Source organism: Amphiura filiformis, chromosome 1 (assembly GCF_039555335.1).
Source record: "Amphiura filiformis chromosome 1, Afil_fr2py, whole genome shotgun sequence".
In the NCBI taxonomy this organism is placed as follows: Eukaryota; Metazoa; Echinodermata; class Ophiuroidea; order Amphilepidida; family Amphiuridae; genus Amphiura; species Amphiura filiformis.
In genome coordinates this window covers 45,530,753-45,550,430 of record NC_092628.1, presented here as the reverse complement: position 1 = coordinate 45,550,430, position 19,678 = coordinate 45,530,753, and the positions used below count along the sequence as shown (strand labels likewise).

The 19,678-nt window shown below is 38.5% G+C and overlaps 6 pseudogenes; all 6 read right to left on the bottom strand.

The window, feature by feature from the left end:
• Positions 1-1,696: 1,696 nt before the first annotated feature.
• LOC140169895 (5S ribosomal RNA) lies at positions 1,697-1,810 on the bottom strand (annotated as a pseudogene).
• A 3,227-nt stretch (positions 1,811-5,037) lies between these two features.
• Positions 5,038-5,151, bottom strand: LOC140169892 (5S ribosomal RNA; annotated as a pseudogene).
• Positions 5,152-8,389: 3,238 nt separating this feature from the next.
• LOC140169934 (5S ribosomal RNA) lies at positions 8,390-8,499 on the bottom strand (annotated as a pseudogene).
• Positions 8,500-11,052: 2,553 nt separating this feature from the next.
• Positions 11,053-11,166, bottom strand: LOC140169887 (5S ribosomal RNA; annotated as a pseudogene).
• Positions 11,167-15,365: 4,199 nt separating this feature from the next.
• LOC140169875 (5S ribosomal RNA) lies at positions 15,366-15,479 on the bottom strand (annotated as a pseudogene).
• Positions 15,480-19,137: 3,658 nt separating this feature from the next.
• On the bottom strand, positions 19,138-19,251 carry LOC140169869 (5S ribosomal RNA; annotated as a pseudogene).
• Between the last annotated feature and the right edge of the window lie 427 nt (positions 19,252-19,678).

Sequence of the window (19,678 nt, the reverse complement as noted above, 5' to 3'; positions counted from 1 at the left end):
CGCTCCCATTTAGGCCTACTCATCTAGCGGGGACACGCGCGAAGCGCGGGTATCCCGCTAGTGTCAACAAAGTACCCTTTATGATAAGAGTGGTGCCCACAGGGCCAAAAATGTGCAACTTGTCAGGAGGGACAGCTACTTACAAAAAGTGGGTTAACCAAGAGTTTCCCTTGTGTGGAAGGCAAATATTGAATTACAGATACATACATGAATGAATGAACGAATGAATGATAGAATGAATGAATGAATGATAACCATATAATCAAATAAATCGATCTAAAATAAAATAAAATAAAATAAAATTAAATTAAATTAAATTAAATTAAATTAAATTAAATTAAACTTAAAGAAGTTAAAATTCAAACAACATTTTGCAACTCATAACACCAACACCCCATTGAAATAGGGCCTACACACAAACAAAGAAATAAACAAACAAACAAAAGTCGTCATTTTACATTTTGGAGAAGCACAGATTAATGTCAACATGGGATACGGTTTTTGTTTGCACCTGAATAGCATTGCAGGACGTGAGCCATCATCAAGCACGTCGATGTCAGGGCGCGGTATGCGCGTGAAAAAATGGTTTAAGTTTACGCGTACGCATTACACACGCGATACGCATATCATTGACAATATTGTCGCCTGACAACAAATCAAAACAATCGCGGACAGCAGTTTGTTGATACGTATTTTTAATTACGGTACTTGTCCTGTTCAACTTCTAGCAAGAGTTTTGAAGAAACTGAGATTTTTCCGTGTCATCTATTTACGTTTTTATTTTACCAAAGAAACTGTGTCTTATTGCTCTATTTTGTGAAAAGGAGGAATTTCTACTTGGAAATGCCTGAGATCTTAAGCACCCGCTCTCACTGTCAGTCTTTCTACCACGCCGAAGGTCTACACCATAAAAATAGTAAGTTTCAGTAGTATAATTTGTTGATTTGTTTTTAATCGGTAAAATTGCAAATTGACACAGATTTTCAGTTGTGAATAATGCTCATTTATTCATTCAAAACGTTGTTGGTCGCAGGCGGCGAGTGGCATGATGGTCGGAGAGAGCTGGCAAAACCGCTCGGTCGTATGGCATTTTCCATATACTCGGTTAGTTTTGTGGGGTTCATTATCGAGCCCCAAAGGTTTTGGCTTGTAGGCCTATTTATATTATTTATTAACATAGGCCTATTTGTTTGTGACATTTCAAGCGTTTTAAAATTTCAAAATACTCCCATTCAATTGCACGGTTGACGATGGAAATTTACTGAATTTAGAGAATGCACGGCGCATACCACCTGGTTGGTCGCCCATCCATATAGCAGCTGACCATGTCAGTGGCGTGGCCAGCAATTTTTCAGAGGGTGGGCGAAGTGGGGGGGCAACTTTCGAAGGGGGCAAACTTTGACGAAAATACAAAAGCCTAAAAATCTCAAATATCTGGGCGGCCATCATCCCACGCAGGCAGGGGGCTTCTCACAGAGGGGGGGCTTTGGCTACGCCACTGATGTTGGTGCTATGTGGTGGCCCTCTGTTAGCCATTAATCATGCCGGTGTGCTCCAGAAGCTTCCAGAAACTTCAATAAAAAAAAAACTCCTATTCTGAATAAAGCTGCTTTGTAGATCGAAAAATTACATCACAGGAGTAGAGGAAACAAACTTCAACACGAGTAAAAAATAAAAAGAAGGATTAGAATGCAAAAGTCTACAGCACCCGGTATTCCCAGGCGGTCTCCCATTATTAACCGGGTCCTACGTTGCTTAACTTCGGTGATCGGACGAGAACCGGTGTATTCGACGTGGTATGGCCGTAGACATCTGAAGCTGCGATTTAAGCTTACTCATAGCTTAGCATTGACTTGGTTGGTTGCTCACCTTTCCCCAATCGTTTCTATATTAATCGTGCAATAATTTATTTCTCCTCATGAAACTTAGGACTATAAACTCTAATCAAATTGTGCATTGTTCTAATAACATCCCAGTCTTTTCATTTTTAGGAACTATAATAAATCACGGGTTGCACGTCCGGTCAGCGTAAGTTTACAAATTCAGTGCCACTTTTACAAGGTAAACTGGTCGTCTTTGGCAAGATGCAGCCGATTTACTACCGGTAACCGAGTCATATAATACTAGTACCACTAGCAATTCAACTCGCTGATAGATGTATACAGTGTATAGGCTTATTCGGCACTTCGGTACCATTTGTCTCGAGCTATCTTCAGTAGATAGCAAAAATTAACATAAGATTACATCAAAAATCAGCCGGCTGATCTTGCGCGCGTCTACTAGATGTGTAGGTCTATTGATCATTGATGAAGTAGTGCATTGCTCACATTGATTGTAGGCCTATGCGTGATATAATATGTTATTTGATGTCTAAAATAAACTTGTTAATTAACCATTTACTACTACTAGTACTACTAATAAAACGGGAATAAAATGCAGTAGACAAAATATTATATTATAGAATGTCCCACCGTAACATTTATAGCTGTTCCCCCTGGTAAGTTGTGTGTTTCTTGTCAGGGAGAGCTCATACATATACCTCTGCGAACTCAGTGCACACAAGAAATGTCTTAATGCAGATAGGTGTTGTCAACATGCTTTATACTGTTCCACTTCTGCAAGGATAATCTATTCTAGCGTTCTACTTTAATTATATTAATCCAACTGAAGTGTACTGGAAGATGAGCAATAACAAAGCCTCAATTGATGTGAATATTTTAATCTTACTATAAATAGGCAAATGTTGTATCTATCTATGTATGAAGATCGAAAGGCTCCGTCAGTTTGGATCCAAATGACGCCAAATTCATACGGGAGATCGAGGAATATATGAGAAATGGACTGGTCTTTATTTGGTTGAAAACGGTTAAGAATTGGCTGCAAAAACAGTGAAAATATGGGTAAAAACGGGTTTTTTGTTATGAAAATCGGTTGACAGCTTACGCGTCACTGCAGCTGGCCGGCATCGCGTCGGCGCCGCGTGCGTAGTGCGCACTACGCCAATGCGCGAGTAAACGGCGCAGAGCCACGCGACTTGCGAGCCAGAGACCAGTGGACATGATAATACGGAAAGAAGGAAAAATAAAGGACAAAAAGGTACATCGACGGGTCACGGGATTGTGATAACGGGTGAACACGTCCACAGAGACTGAGAGGACGTAATAAATACGGGGAAAGATGTTAAATAAAAAAATAAATAAATAACATGGAAACGGAAAATCACAAGCTAAGCAGAAGAAACTAAAAAGGAAAATGTAAGAAGAGACAGATTTAGATAAATAAAATGTACATTTTCAAATAATTCTACCTGTTCAGTAATTCTTCCTGTTACTACGCTCCCATTTAGGCCTACTCATCTAGCGGGGACACGCGCGAAGCGGGTATCCGCTAGTGTCAACAAAGTACCCTTTATGATAAGAGTGGTGCCCACAGGGAATAAAAAATGTGCAACTTGTCAGGGGGACAGCTACTTACCAAAAGTGGGTTAACCAAGAGTTTCCCTTGTGTGGAAGGCAAATATTGAATTACAGATACATACATGAATGAATGAACGAATGAATGATAGAATGAATGAATGAATGATAACCATATAATCAAATAAATCGATCTAAAATAAAATAAAATAAAATAAAATTAAATTAAATTAAATTAAATTAAATTAAATTAAATTAAATTAAACTTAAAGAAGTTAAAATTCAAACAACATTTTGCAACTCATAACACCAACACCCCATTGAAATAGGGCCTACACACAAACAAAGAAATAAACAAACAAACAAAAGTCGTCATTTTACATTTTGGAGAAGCACAGATTAATGTCAACATGGGATACGGTTTTTGTTTTCACCTGAATAGCATTGCAGGACGTGAGCCATCATCAAGCACGTCGATGTCAGGGCGCGGTATGCGCGTGAAAAAATGGTTTAAGTTTACGCGTACGCATTACACACGCGATACGCATATCATTGACAATATTGTCGCCTGACAACAAATCAAAACAATCGCGGACAGCAGTTTGTTGATACGTATTTTTAATTACGGTACTTGTCCTGTTCAACTTCTAGCAAGAGTTTTGAAGAAACTGAGATTTTTCCGTGTCATCTATTTACGTTTTATTTTACCAAAGAAACTGTGTCTTATTGCTCTATTTTGTGAAAAGGAGGAATTTCTACTTGGAAATGCCTGAGATCTTAAGCACCCGCTCTCACTGTCAGTCTTTCTACCACGCCGAAGGTCTACACCATAAAAATAGTAAGTTTCAGTAGTATAATTTGTTGATTTGTTTTTAATCGGTAAAATTGCAAATTGACACAGATTTTCAGTTGTGAATAATGCTCATTTATTCATTCAAAACGTTGTTGGTCGCAGGCGGCGAGTGGCATGATGGTCGGAGAGAGCTGGCAAAACCGCTCGGTCGTATGGCATTTTCCATATACTCGGTTAGTTTTGTGGGGTTCATTATCGAGCCCCAAAGGTTTTGGCTTGTAGGCCTATTTATATTATTTATTAACATAGGCCTATTTGTTTGTGACATTTCAAGCGTTTTAAAATTTCAAAATACTCCCATTCAATTGCACGGTTGACGATGGAAATTTACTGAATTTAGAGAATGCACGGCGCATACCACCTGGTTGGTCGCCCATCCATATAGCAGCTGACCATGTCAGTGGCGTGGCCAGCAATTTTTCAGAGGGTGGGCGAAGTGGGGGGGGGGGGGCAACTTTCGAAGGGGGCAAACTTGGACGAAAATAAAAAGCCTAAAAATCTGAAATATCTGGGCGGCCATCATCCCACGCAGGCAGGGGCTTCTCACAGAGGGGGGGCTTTGGCTACGCCACTGATGTTGGTGCTATGTGGTGGCCCTCTGTTAGCCATTAATCATGCCGGTGTGCTCCAGAAGCTTCCAGAAACTTCAATAAAAAAAAAAACTCCTATTCTGAATAAAGCTGCTTTGTAGATCGAAAAATTACATCACAGGAGTAGAGGAAACAAACTTCAACACGAGTAAAAAATAAAAAAGAAGGATTAGAATGCAAAAGTCTACAGCACCCGGTATTCCCAGGCGGTCTCCCATTATTAACCGGGTCCTACGTTGCTTAACTTCGGTGATCGGACGAGAACCGGTGTATTCGACGTGGTATGGCCGTAGACATCTGAAGCTGCGATTTAAGCTTACTCATAGCTTAGCATTGACTTGGTTGGTTGCTCACCTTTCCCCCAATCGTTTCTATATTAATCGTGCAATAATTTATTTCTCCTCATGAAACTTAGGACTATAAACTCTAATCAAATTGTGCATTGTTCTAATAACATCCCAGTCTTTTCATTTTTAGGAACTATAATAAATCACGGGTTGCACGTCCGGTCAGCGTAAGTTTACAAATTCAGTGCCACTTTTACAAGGTAAACTGGTCGTCTTTGGCAAGATGCAGCCGATTTACTACCGGTAACCGAGTCATATAATACTAGTACCACTAGCAATTCAACTCGCTGATAGATGTATACAGTGTATAGGCTTATTCGGCACTTCGGTACCATTTGTCTCGAGCTATCTTCAGTAGATAGCAAAAATTAACATAAGATTACATCAAAATCAGCCGGCTGATCTTGCGCGCGTCTACTAGATGTGTAGGTCTATTGATCATTGATGAAGTAGTGCATTGCTCACATTGATTGTAGGCCTATGCGTGATATAATATGTTATTTGATGTCTAAAATAAACTTGTTAATTAACCATTTACTACTACTAGTACTACTAATAAAAACGGGAATAAAATGCAGTAGACAAAATATTATATTATAGAATGTCCCACCGTAACATTTGTAGCTGTTCCCCCTGGTAAGTTGTGTGTTTCTTGTCAGGGAGAGCTCATACATATACCTCTGCGAACTCAGTGCACACAAGAAATGTCTTAATGCAGATAGGTGTTGTCAACATGCTTTATACTGTTCCACTTCTGCAAGGATAATCTATTCTAGCGTTCTACTTTAATTATATTAATCCAACTGAAGTGTACTGGAAGATGAGCAATAACAAAGCCTCAATTGATGTGAATATTTTAATCTTACTATAAATAGGCAAATGTTGTATCTATCTATGTATGAAGATCGAAAGGCTCCGTCAGTTTGGATCCAAATGACGCCAAATTCATACGGGAGATCGAGGAATATATGAGAAATGGACTGGTCTTTATTTGGTTGAAAACGGTTAAGAATTGGCTGCAAAAACAGTGAAAATATGGGTAAAAACGGGTTTTTTGTTATGAAAATCGGTTGACAGCTTACGCGTCACTGCAGCTGGCCGGCATCGCGTCGGCGCCGCGTGCGTAGTGCGCACTACGCCAATGCGCGAGTAAACGGCGCAGAGCCACGCGACTTGCGAGCCAGAGACCAGTGGACATGATAATACGGAAAGAAGGAAAAATAAAGGACAAAAAGGTACATCGACGGGTCACGGGATTGTGATAACGGGTGGACACGTCCACAGAGACTGAGAGGACGTAATAAATACGGGGGAAAGATGTTAAATAAAAAAAATAAATAAATAACATGGAAACGGAAAATCACAAGCTAAGCAGAAGAAACTAAAAAGGAAAATGTAAGAAGAGACAGATTTAGATAAATAAAATGTACATTTTCAAATAATTCTACCTGTTCAGTAATTCTTCCTGTTACTACGCTCCCATTTAGGCCTACTCATCTAGCGGGGACACGCGCGAAGCGCGGGTATCCCGCTAGTGTCAACAAAGTACCCTTTATGATAAGAGTGGTGCCCACAGGGCCAAAAATGTGCAACTTGTCAGGGGGGACAGCTACTTACCAAAAGTGGGTTAACCAAGAGTTTCCCTTGTGTGGAAGGCAAATATTGAATTACAGATACATACATGAATGAATGAACGAATGAATGATAGAATGAATGAATGAATGATAACCATATAATCAAATAAATCGATCTAAAATAAAATTAAATTAAATTAAATTAAATTAAATTAAATTAAATTAAATTAAATTAAATTAAATTAAACTTAAAGAAGTTAAAATTCAAACAACATTTTGCAACTCATAACACCAACACCCCATTGAAATAGGGCCTACACACAAACAAAGAAATAAACAAACAAACAAAAGTCGTCATTTTACATTTTGGAGAAGCACAGATTAATGTCAACATGGGATACGGTTTTTTTTTTGCACCTGAATAGCATTGCAGGACGTGAGCCATCATCAAGCACGTCGATGTCAGGGCGCGGTATGCGCGTGAAAAAATGGTTTAAGTTTACGCGTACGCATTACACACGCGATACGCATATCATTGACAATATTGTCGCCTGACAACAAATCAAAACAATCGCGGACAGCAGTTTGTTGATACGTATTTTTAATTACGGTACTTGTCCTGTTCAACTTCTAGCAAGAGTTTTGAAGAAACTGAGATTTTTCCGTGTCATCTATTTACGTTTTTATTTTACCAAAGAAACTGTGTCTTATTGCTCTATTTTGTGAAAAGGAGGAATTTCTACTTGGAAATGCCTGAGATCTTAAGCACCCGCTCTCACTGTCAGTCTTTCTACCACGCCGAAGGTCTACACCATAAAAATAGTAAGTTTCAGTAGTATAATTTGTTGATTTGTTTTTAATCGGTAAAATTGCAAATTGACACAGATTTTCAGTTGTGAATAATGCTCATTTATTCATTCAAAACGTTGTTGGTCGCAGGCGGCGAGTGGCATGATGGTCGGAGAGAGCTGGCAAAACCGCTCGCTCGGTCGTATGGCATTTTCCATATACTCGGTTAGTTTTGTGGGGTTCATTATCGAGCCCCAAAGGTTTTGGCTTGTAGGCCTATTTATATTATTTATTAACATAGGCCTATTTGTTTGTGACATTTCAAGCGTTTTAAAATTTCAAAATACTCCCATTCAATTGCACGGTTGACGATGGAAATTTACTGAATTTAGAGAATGCACGGCGCATACCACCTGGTTGGTCGCCCATCCATATAGCAGCTGACCATGTCAGTGGCGTGGCCAGCAATTTTTCAGAGGGTGGGCGAAGTGGGGGGGGGGGCAACTTTCGAAGGGGGCAAACTTTGACGAAAATACAAAAGCCTAAAAATCTCAAATATCTGGGCGGCCATCATCCCACGCAGGCAGGGGGCTTCTCAAGGAGGGGGGGGCTTTGGCTACGCCACTGATGTTGGTGCTATGTGGTGGCCCTCTGTTAGCCATTAATCATGCCGGTGTGCTCCAGAAGCTTCCAGAAACTTCAATAAAAAAACAACTCATATTCTGAATAAAGCTGCTTTGTAGATCGAAAAATTACATCACAGGAGTAGAGGAAACAAACTTCAACACGAGTAAAAAATAAAAAAGAAGGATTAGAATGCAAAAGTCTACAGCACCCGGTATTCCCAGGCGGTAATTACTAACCGGGTCCAACGTTGCTTAACTTCGGTGATCGGACGAGAACCGGTGTATTCGACGTTGTATGGCCGTAGACATCTGAAGCTGCGATTTAAGCTTACTCATAGCTTAGCATTGACTTGGTTGGTTGCTCACCTTTCCCCAATCGTTTCTATATTAATCGTGCAATAATTTATTTCTCCTCATGAAACTTACGACTATAAACTCTAATCAAATTGTGCATTGTTCTAATAACATCCCAGTCTTTTCATTTTTAGGAACTATAATAAATCACGGGTTGCACGTCCGGTCAGCGTAAGTTTACAAATTCAGTGCCACTTTTACAAAGTAAACTGGTCGTCTTTGGCAAGATGCAGCCGATTTACTACCGGTAACCGAGTCATATAATACTAGTACCACTAGCAATTCAACTCGCTGATAGATGTATACAGTGTATAGGCTTATTCGGCACTTCGGTACCATTTGTCTCGAGCTATCTTCAGTAGATAGCAAAATTAACATCAGATTACATCAAAAATCAGCCGGCTGATCTTGCGCGCGTCTACTAGATGTGTAGGTCTATTGATCATTGATGAAGTAGTGCATTGCTCACATTGATTGTAGGCCTATGCGTGATATAATATGTTATTTGATGTCTAAAATAAACTTGTTAATTAACCATTTACTACTACTAGTACTACTAATAAAACGGGAATAAAATGCAGTAGACAAAATATTATATTATAGAATGTCCCACCGTAACATTTGTAGCTGTTCCCCTGGTAAGTTGTGTGTTTCTTGTCAGGGAGAGCTCATACATATACCTCTGCGAACTCAGTGCACACAAGAAATGTCTTAATGCAGATAGGTGTTGTCAACATGCTTTATACTGTTCCACTTCTGCAAGGATAATCTATTCTAGCGTTCTACTTTAATTATATTAATCCAACTGAAGTGTACTGGAAGATGAGCAATAACAAAGCCTCAATTGATGTGAATATTTTAATGTCAACAAAGTACCCTTTATGATAAGAGTGGTGCCCACAGAATAAAAATGTGCAACTTGTCAGGGGGACAGCTACTTACCAAAAGTGGGTTAACCAAGAGTTTCCCTTGTGTGGAAGGCAAATATTGAATTACAGATACATACATGAATGAATGAACGAATGAATGATAGAATGAATGAATGAATGAATGAATGATAACCATATAATCAAATAAATCGATCTAAAATAAAATAAAATAAAATAAAATAAAATAAAATTAAATTAAATTAAATTAAATTAAATTAAATTAAACTTAAAGAAGTTAAAATTCAAACAACATTTTGCAACTCATAACACCAACACCCCATTGAAATAGGGCCTACACACAAACAAAGAAATAAACAAACAAACAAAAGTCGTCATTTTACATTTTGGAGAAGCACAGATTAATGTCAACATGGGATACGGTTTTTTTTTTGCACCTGAATAGCATTGCAGGACGTGAGCCATCATCAAGCACGTCGATGTCAGGGCGCGGTATGCGCGTGAAAAAATGGTTTAAGTTTACGCGTACGCATTACACACGCGATACGCATATCATTGACAATATTGTCGCCTGACAACAAATCAAAACAATCGCGGACAGCAGTTTGTTAATACGTATTTTTTAATTACGGTACTTGTCCTGTTCAACTTCTAGCAAGAGTTTTGAAGAAACTGAGATTTTTCCGTGTCATCTATTTACGTTTTTATTTTACCAAAGAAACTGTGTCTTATTGCTCTATTTTGTGAAAAGGAGGAATTTCTACTTGGAAATGCCTGAGATCTTAAGCACCCGCTCTCACTGTCAGTCTTTCTACCACGCCGAAGGTCTACACCATAAAAATAGTAAGTTTCAGTAGTATAATTTGTTGATTTGTTTTAATCGGTAAAATTGCAAATTGACACAGATTTTCAGTTGTGAATAATGCTCATTTATTCATTCAAAACGTTGTTGGTCGCAGGCGGCGAGTGGCATGATGGTCGGAGAGAGCTGGCAAAACCGCTCGGTCGTATGGCATTTTCCATATACTCGGTTAGTTTTGTGGGGTTCATTATCGAGCCCCAAAGGTTTTGGCTTGTAGGCCTATTTATATTATTTATTAACATAGGCCTATTTGTTTGTGACATTTCAAGCGTTTTAAAATTTCAAAATACTCCCATTCAATTGCACGGTTGACGATGGAAATTTACTGAATTTAGAGAATGCACGGCGCATACCACCTGGTTGGTCGCCCATCCATATAGCAGCTGACCATGTCAGTGGCGTGGCCAGCAATTTTCAGAGGGTGGGCGAAGTGGGGGGCAACTTTCGAAGGGGGCAAACTTTGACGAAAATACAAAAGCCTAAAAATCTCAAATATCTGGGCGGCCATCATCCCACGCAGGCAGGGGCTTCTCACAGAGGGGGGGCTTTGGCTACGCCACTGATGTTGGTGCTATGTGGTGGCCCTCTGTTAGCCATTAATCATGCCGGTGTGCTCCAGAAGCTTCCAGAAACTTCAATAAAAAAAAACTCATATTCTGAATAAAGCTGCTTTGTAGATCGAAAAATTACATCACAGGAGTAGAGGAAACAAACTTCAACACGAGTAAAAAATAAAAAAGAAGGATTAGAATGCAAAAGTCTACAGCACCCGGTATTCCCAGGCGGTCTCCCATTATTAACCGGGTCCTACGTTGCTTAACTTCGGTGATCGGACGAGAACCGGTGTATTCGACGTGGTATGGCCGTAGACATCTGAAGCTGCGATTTAAGCTTACTCATAGCTTAGCATTGACTTGGTTGGTTGCTCACCTTTCCCCCAATCGTTTCTATATTAATCGTGCAATAATTTATTTCTCCTCATGAAACTTACGACTATAAACTCTAATCAAATTGTGCATTGTTCTAATAACATCCCAGTCTTTTCATTTTTAGGAACTATAATAAATCACGGGTTGCACGTCCGGTCAGCGTAAGTTTACAAATTCAGTGCCACTTTTACAAGGTAAACTGGTCGTCTTTGGCAAGATGCAGCCGATTTACTACCGGTAACCGAGTCATATAATACTAGTACCACTAGCAATTCAACTCGCTGATAGATGTATACAGTGTATAGGCTTATTCGGCACTTCGGTACCATTTGTCTCGAGCTATCTTCAGTAGATAGCAAAAATTAACATAAGATTACATCAAAAATCAGCCGGCTGATCTTGCGCGCGTCTACTAGATGTGTAGGTCTATTGATCATTGATGAAGTAGTGCATTGCTCACATTGATTGTAGGCCTATGCGTGATATAATATGTTATTTGATGTCTAAAATAAACTTGTTAATTAACCATTTACTACTACTAGTACTACTAATAAAAACGGGAATAAAATGCAGTAGACAAAATATTATATTATAGAATGTCCCACCGTAACATTTGTAGCTGTTCCCCTGGTAAGTTGTGTGTTTCTTGTCAGGAGAGCTCATACATATACCTCTGCGAACTCAGTGCACACAAGAAATGTCTTAATGCAGATAGGTGTTGTCAACATGCTTTATACTGTTCCACTTCTGCAAGGATAATCTATTCTAGCGTTCTACTTTAATTATATTAATCCAACTGAAGTGTACTGGAAGATAATAATAATAATAATAATAAAACAGCATTTATATAGCGCATTGTGAATCTCAGATTCCTCAATGCGCTTTACAGATTTAAAAACTACCAAAATTAATTTACAATAAATGATTTTAACTTAAGAATTATACAAACAATACTATGCATAAAACAGCAGACCAGCTGCAAGCAAACAACATTAGAATGGCAAGAATAACACCAGTGAGAGGCCCACCGACAAAATCCCCAGGGGGACTGTCGGTGCACCTCACACCGGCATCATCAATACATCAATATACAAGATAAAAATACAGCTTAACATAATAAAAATGACACTAATAATCTCAAAAAAGGTACACAACCATCTCCATCCAAAGATGGAGATGCCAGTGTACACTGTGTGAGAGACTCATCGATGTAAACACATCCATGAGCCTCCCACACACAAACAAAATTATACTCAACAGCAGAAATACATGGCATAACCAATCTAAACTCAAGCAAAAACAAAACCTACTCCATCCAAAGGATGGGCGGGGATATCTAAGTAAAGAAGCATGAGAGACCCACCGATGTAGCATAAGAGCCAATCCGTGGGCCTCCCATGCCCCTTGAACAAAAAAAAAAAAAAAAACAAATAACCAATGTAATATTATGACCACACTAAATAATACATTATTCTCATCAAATAAAATACCACACATTTTGAAACTACAATTTTACATGACAAATAAATGACACTATTAATATCATATAGCAAAAGCACACTGAAACCAAAATAAACTATACACAACCATCTCCATCCAAAGATGGAGATGCCTGTGGAAAACCTGGTGTGTAAGAGACTCATCGATGTAAACATCCATGAGCCTCCCACACACTAACAAAAATATATATACAGCAGCAACTTGAATAATACATGGCAAAACAAGGCTATCTGTGTAAGAAGCATGACAGACCCACCGATGTAGCATAAAGAGCAAATCCATGGGCCTCCCATGCCCCTTGAACATATATAATCAATGCAATTTCAATAAATATTATACCAATGTAATAAAATAACCAAAGTAAATAATACATTATTAATTCTCATCAAATAAATACCACACACAAAATTGATAACAAACATTATTGAGGTGAGAGACTACTGCACAATTTAAATTGCACTTTGAACCACATATTATGAAACTACACATATTATGAAAGCACACAATAAACTATACACAACCATCTCCATCCAAGGATGGAGATGCCTGTGTAGAGTGTGTAAGAGACTCACTGATGTAAACACATCCATGAGCCTCCCACACACCAACAAAATTATACGACAACATGGCAAAGACAAATTTGAATTCGATCAAATATGACATTTATAAAATACACTTTTCTCATACAATAATATAATACTTGAGCTGGGAAGCATCAGTTATGAACCTGTAAAAATACAAATTGCACACAAAAACCCTATACATTGTACTGTGAAGCTATAATTTAAAAAGGTACGTCTTGAGTTGTGACTTAAAACTATGAACAGAACCAGCACACTTTATTGTTTCAGGCAGTTGATTCCACAGTCTTGGGGCAGAAGCTGCAAATGCTCTGTCACCGAAAGAGCTACGCGTCCTAACTTGCTTCAGGAGATGTTTGGCACCGGACCTAAGATGAGCAATAACAAAGCCTCAATTGATGTGAATATTTTAATGTCAACAAAGTACCCTTTATGATAAGAGTGGTGCCCACAGGGCCAAAAATGTGCAACTTGTCAGGGGGACAGCTACTTACCAAAAGTGGGTTAACCAAGAGTTTCCCTTGTGTGGAAGGCAAATATTGAATTACAGATACATACATGAATGAATGAACGAATGAATGATAGAATGAATGAATGAATGATAACCATATAATCAAATAAATCGATCTAAAATAAAATAAAATAAAATAAAATAAAATAAAATTAAATTAAATTAAATTAAATTAAATTAAATTAAATTAAATTAAACTTAAAGAAGTTAAAATTCAAACAACATTTTGCAACTCATAACACCAACACCCCATTGAAATAGGGCCTACACACAAACAAAGAAATAAACAAACAAACAAAAGTCGTCATTTTACATTTTGGAGAAGCACAGATTAATGTCAACATGGGATACGGTTTTTGTTTGCACCTGAATAGCATTGCAGGACGTGAGCCATCATCAAGCACGTCGATGTCAGGGCGCGGTATGCGCGTGAAAAAATGGTTTAAGTTTACGCGTACGCATTACACACGCGATACGCATATCATTGACAATATTGTCGCCTGACAACAAATCAAAACAATCGCGGACAGCAGTTTGTTGATACGTATTTTTAATTACGGTACTTGTCCTGTTCAACTTCTAGCAAGAGTTTTGAAGAAACTGAGATTTTTCCGTGTCATCTATTTACGTTTTTATTTTACCAAAGAAACTGTGTCTTATTGCTCTATTTTGTGAAAAGGAGGAATTTCTACTTGGAAATGCCTGAGATCTTAAGCACCCGCTCTCACTGTCAGTCTTTCTACCACGCCGAAGGTCTACACCATAAAAATAGTAAGTTTCAGTAGTATAATTTGTTGATTTGTTTTTAATCGGTAAAATTGCAAATTGACACAGATTTTCAGTTGTGAATAATGCTCATTTATTCATTCAAAACGTTGTTGGTCGCAGGCGGCGAGTGGCATGATGGTCGGAGAGAGCTGGCAAAACCGCTCGGTCGTATGGCATTTTCCATATACTCGGTTAGTTTTGTGGGGTTCATTATCGAGCCCCAAAGGTTTTGGCTTGTAGGCCTATTTATATTATTTATTAACATAGGCCTATTTGTTTGTGACATTTCAAGCGTTTTAAAATTTCAAAATACTCCCATTCAATTGCACGGTTGACGATGGAAATTTACTGAATTTAGAGAATGCACGGCGCATACCACCTGGTTGGTCGCCCATCCATATAGCAGCTGACCATGTCAGTGGCGTGGCCAGCAATTTTTCAGAGGGTGGGCGAAGTGGGGGGGCAACTTTCGAAGGGGCAAACTTTGACGAAAATACAAAAGCCTAAAAATCTCAAATATCTGGGCGGCCATCATCCCACGCAGGCAGGGGCTTCTCACAGAGGGGGGGCTTTGGCTACGCCACTGATGTTGGTGCTATGTGGTGGCCCTCTGTTAGCCATTAATCATGCCGGTGTGCTCCAGAAGCTTCCAGAAACTTCAATAAAAAAAAACTCATATTCTGAATAAAGCTGCTTTGTAGATCGAAAAATTACATCACAGGAGTAGAGGAAACAAACTTCAACACGAGTAAAAAATAAAAAAGAAGGATTAGAATGCAAAAGTCTACAGCACCCGGTATTCCCAGGCGGTCTCCCATTATTAACCGGGTCCTACGTTGCTTAACTTCGGTGATCGGACGAGAACCGGTGTATTCGACGTGGTATGGCCGTAGACATCTGAAGCTGCGATTTAAGCTTACTCATAGCTTAGCATTGACTTGGTTGGTTGCTCACCTTTCCCCAATCGTTTCTATATTAATCGTGCAATAATTTATTTCTCCTCATGAAACTTACGACTATAAACTCTAATCAAATTGTGCATTGTTCTAATAACATCCCAGTCTTTTCATTTTTAGGAACTATAATAAATCACGGGTTGCACGTCCGGTCAGCGTAAGTTTACAAATTCAGTGCCACTTTTACAAGGTAAACTGGTCGTCTTTGGCAAGATGCAGCCGATTTACTACCGGTAACCGAGTCATATAATACTAGTACCACTAGCAATTCAACTCGCTGATAGATGTATACAGTGTATAGGCTTATTCGGCACTTCGGTACCATTTGTCTCGAGCTATCTTCAGTAGATAGCAAAAATTAACATAAGATTACATCAAAAATCAGCCGGCTGATCTTGCGCGCGTCTACTAGATGTGTAGGTCTATTGATCATTGATGAAGTAGTGCATTGCTCACATTGATTGTAGGCCTATGCGTGATATAATATGTTATTTGATGTCTAAAATAAACTTGTTAATTAACCATTTACTACTACTAGTACTACTAATAAAAACGGGAATAAAATGCAGTAGACAAAATATTATATTATAGAATGTCCCACCGTAACATTTGTAGCTGTTCCCCTGGTACTTTGTGTGTTTCTTGTCAGGGAGAGCTCATACATATACCTCTGCGAACTCAGTGCACACAAGAAATGTCTTAATGCAGATAGGTGTTGTCAACATGCTTATACTGTTCCACTTCTGCAAGGATAATCTATTCTAGCGTTCTACTTTAATTATATTAATCCAACTGAAGTGTACTGGAAGATGAGCAATAACAAAGCCTCAATTGATGTGAATATTTTAATGTCAACAAAGTACCCTTTATGATAAGAGTGGTGCCCACAGGGCCAAAAATGTGCAACTTGTCAGGGGGGACAGCTACTTACCAAAAGTGGGTTAACCAAGAGTTTCCCTTGTGTGGAAGGCAAATATTGAATTACAGATACATACATGAATGAATGAACGAATGAATGATAGAATGAATGAATGAATGATAACCATATAATCAAATAAATCGATCTAAAATAAAATAAAATTAAATTAAATTAAATTAAATTAATTTAAATTAAATTAAATTAAATTAAATTAAATTAAACTTAAAGAAGTTAAAATTCAAACAACATTTTGCAACTCATAACACCAACACCCCATTGAAATAGGGCCTACACACAAACAAAGAAATAAACAAACAAACAAAAGTCGTCATTTTACATTTTGGAGAAGCACAGATTAATGTCAACATGGGATACGGTTTTTTGTTTGAACCTGAATAGCATTGCAGGACGTGAGCCATCATCAAGCACGTCGATGTCAGGGCGCGGTATGCGCGTGAAAAAATGGTTTAAGTTTACGCGTACGCATTACACACGCGATACGCATATCATTGACAATATTGTCGCCTGACAACAAATCAAAACAATCGCGGACAGCAGTTTGTTGATACGTATTTTTAATTACGGTACTTGTCCTGTTCAACTTCTAGCAAGAGTTTTGAAGAAACTGAGATTTTTCCGTGTCATCTATTTACGTTTTTATTTTACCAAAGAAACTGTGTCTTATTGCTCTATTTTGTGAAAAGGAGGAATTTCTACTTGGAAATGCCTGAGATCTTAACGCGGCTGTGTACTCTAGCCATTGTTTCTTTCTCAAAATTGAGTTTTTATGATATGTTTGTACCTCGTTATGTTTTTATAAATACAAGGAATGAAAATCCAGATTTGTAAACTCCAACTGCAATATTTTAAGGATTTTATTTCACTATTCCACTCGTGTTTGAAATTGAAAAGGAAAGAAAATCTTTGTTGAACCAGCAAGGTACACGCGCGCAACAACTCATCGCGTTGCGTATCGCGCAATTTGTTAACGCACAAATACGCGACGCATACGCGACGCTTATCTGCATGCGCGGCGCATCTTATGGAAACACCACGGAAGCACTGATTTCACAAAAACCTAGTGGTCAAATGGCTCCGTTTTAGCTGATAAAATGTGGGTTTTTCAAGTTCTTTCCCCGATTTAAATATCAAGTTATGAATGGATTTCGCTCAAACTTCTCAAGGGGCTGTGGATTTACCCGATGTTCACGTAATATAAGTTACAAAAACGAAAACTGTCGCATTCTCCTGTGAGATTCGATGAAAGTGCAAAATGTGACCACTTTAAACTTCAACGGCCATTATTTCAATGTTCATTTTCTCGGTAAAATGACGATTTAGGTACACGATAACTCAATAAATACAGCATCTATAGGTAAGCAAATATGATCATCGTAAAAAGCATGATCGACTCAAGAAACGGTTTTCTCATTTTTTATATTTTGGTCTACTTCGATTTTGGGCATCATTTTGTGCAAATAGTCGTTTTTGAATTTTAAAAAGTTCATTTTGATGCCTTATATGGTCAATATTTCAAAAATAAGGCCAATATCAAAAAATAAAAAAAACGTTTTTGGAATGGAGCCTCAAGATTGAGCTAAAAACAAAATAAAATATTTTGGAAAGAGTTTTTTTTTGTTATGATGTACCTAACAAATATTGCCAAAAACTCACTTTATTGTGATTTTCTTCAAAATTGTTGTTTTTATCCCATATCTGTATTTATATTAAGATTTATTGATGTCTTGCCTTCATAAAAATGTATACTTTTATATGTTTTGCGCGAATAATTACAAAGTTATTGCACTTTTACTACATGCATGTCTGAGAGTACACAGCCACCTTAAGCACCCGCTCTCACTGTCAGTCTTTCTACCACGCCGAAGGTCTACACCATAAAAATAGTAAGTTTCAGTAGTATAATTTGTTGATTTGTTTTTAATCGGTAAAATTGCAAATTGACACAGATTTTCAGTTGTGAATAATGCTCATTTATTCATTCAAAACGTTGTTGGTCGCAGGCGGCGAGTGGCATGATGGTCGGAGAGAGCTGGCAAAACCGCTCGGTCGTATGGCATTTTCCATATACTCGGTTAGTTTTGTGGGGTTCATTATCGAGCCCCAAAGGTTTTGGCTTGTAGGCCTATTTATATTATTTATTAACATAGGCCTATTTGTTTGTGACATTTCAAGCGTTTTAAAATTTCAAAATACTCCCATTCAATTGCACGGTTGACGATGGAAATTTACTGAATTTAGAGAATGCACGGCGCATACCACCTGGTTGGTCGCCCATCCATATAGCAGCTGACCATGTCAGTGGCGTGGCCAGCAATTTTTCAGAGGGTGGGCGAAGTGGGGGGCAACTTTCGAAGGGGCAAACTTTGACGAAAATACAAAAGCCTAAAAATCTCAAATATCTGGGCGGCCATCATCCCACGCAGGCAGGGGCTTCTCACAGAGGGGGGGCTTTGGCTACGCCACTGATGTTGGTGCTATGTGGTGGCCCTCTGTTAGCCATTAATCATGCCGGTGTGCTCCAGAAGCTTCCAGAAACTTCAATAAAAAAAACTCATATTCTGAATAAAGCTGCTTTGTAGATCGAAAAATTACATCACAGGAGTAGAGGAAACAAACTTCAACACGAGTAAAAAATAAAAAGAAGGATTAGAATGCAAAGTCTACAGCACCCGGTATTCCCAGGCGGTCTCCCATTATTAACCGGGTCCTACGTTGCTTAACTTCGGTGATCGGACGAGAACCGGTGTATTCGACGTGGTATGGCCGTAGACATCTGAAGCTGCGATTTAAGCTTACTCATAGCTTAGCATTGACTTGGTTGGTTGCTCACCTTTCCCCAATCGTTTCTATATTAATCGTGCAATAATTTATTTCTCCTCATGAAACTTACGACTATAAACTCTAATCAAATTGTGCATTGTTCTAATAACATCCCAGTCTTTTCATTTTTAGGAACTATAATAAATCACGGGTTGCACGTCCGGTCAGCGTAAGTTTACAAATTCAGTGCCACTTTTACAAGGTAAACTGGTCGTCTTTGGCAAGATGCAGCCGATTTACTACCGGTAACCGAGTCATATAATACTAGTACCACTAGCAATTCAACTCGCTGATAGATGTATACAGTGTATAGGCTTATTCGGCACTTCGGTACCATTTGTCTCGAGCTATCTTCAGTAGATAGCAAAAATTAACATA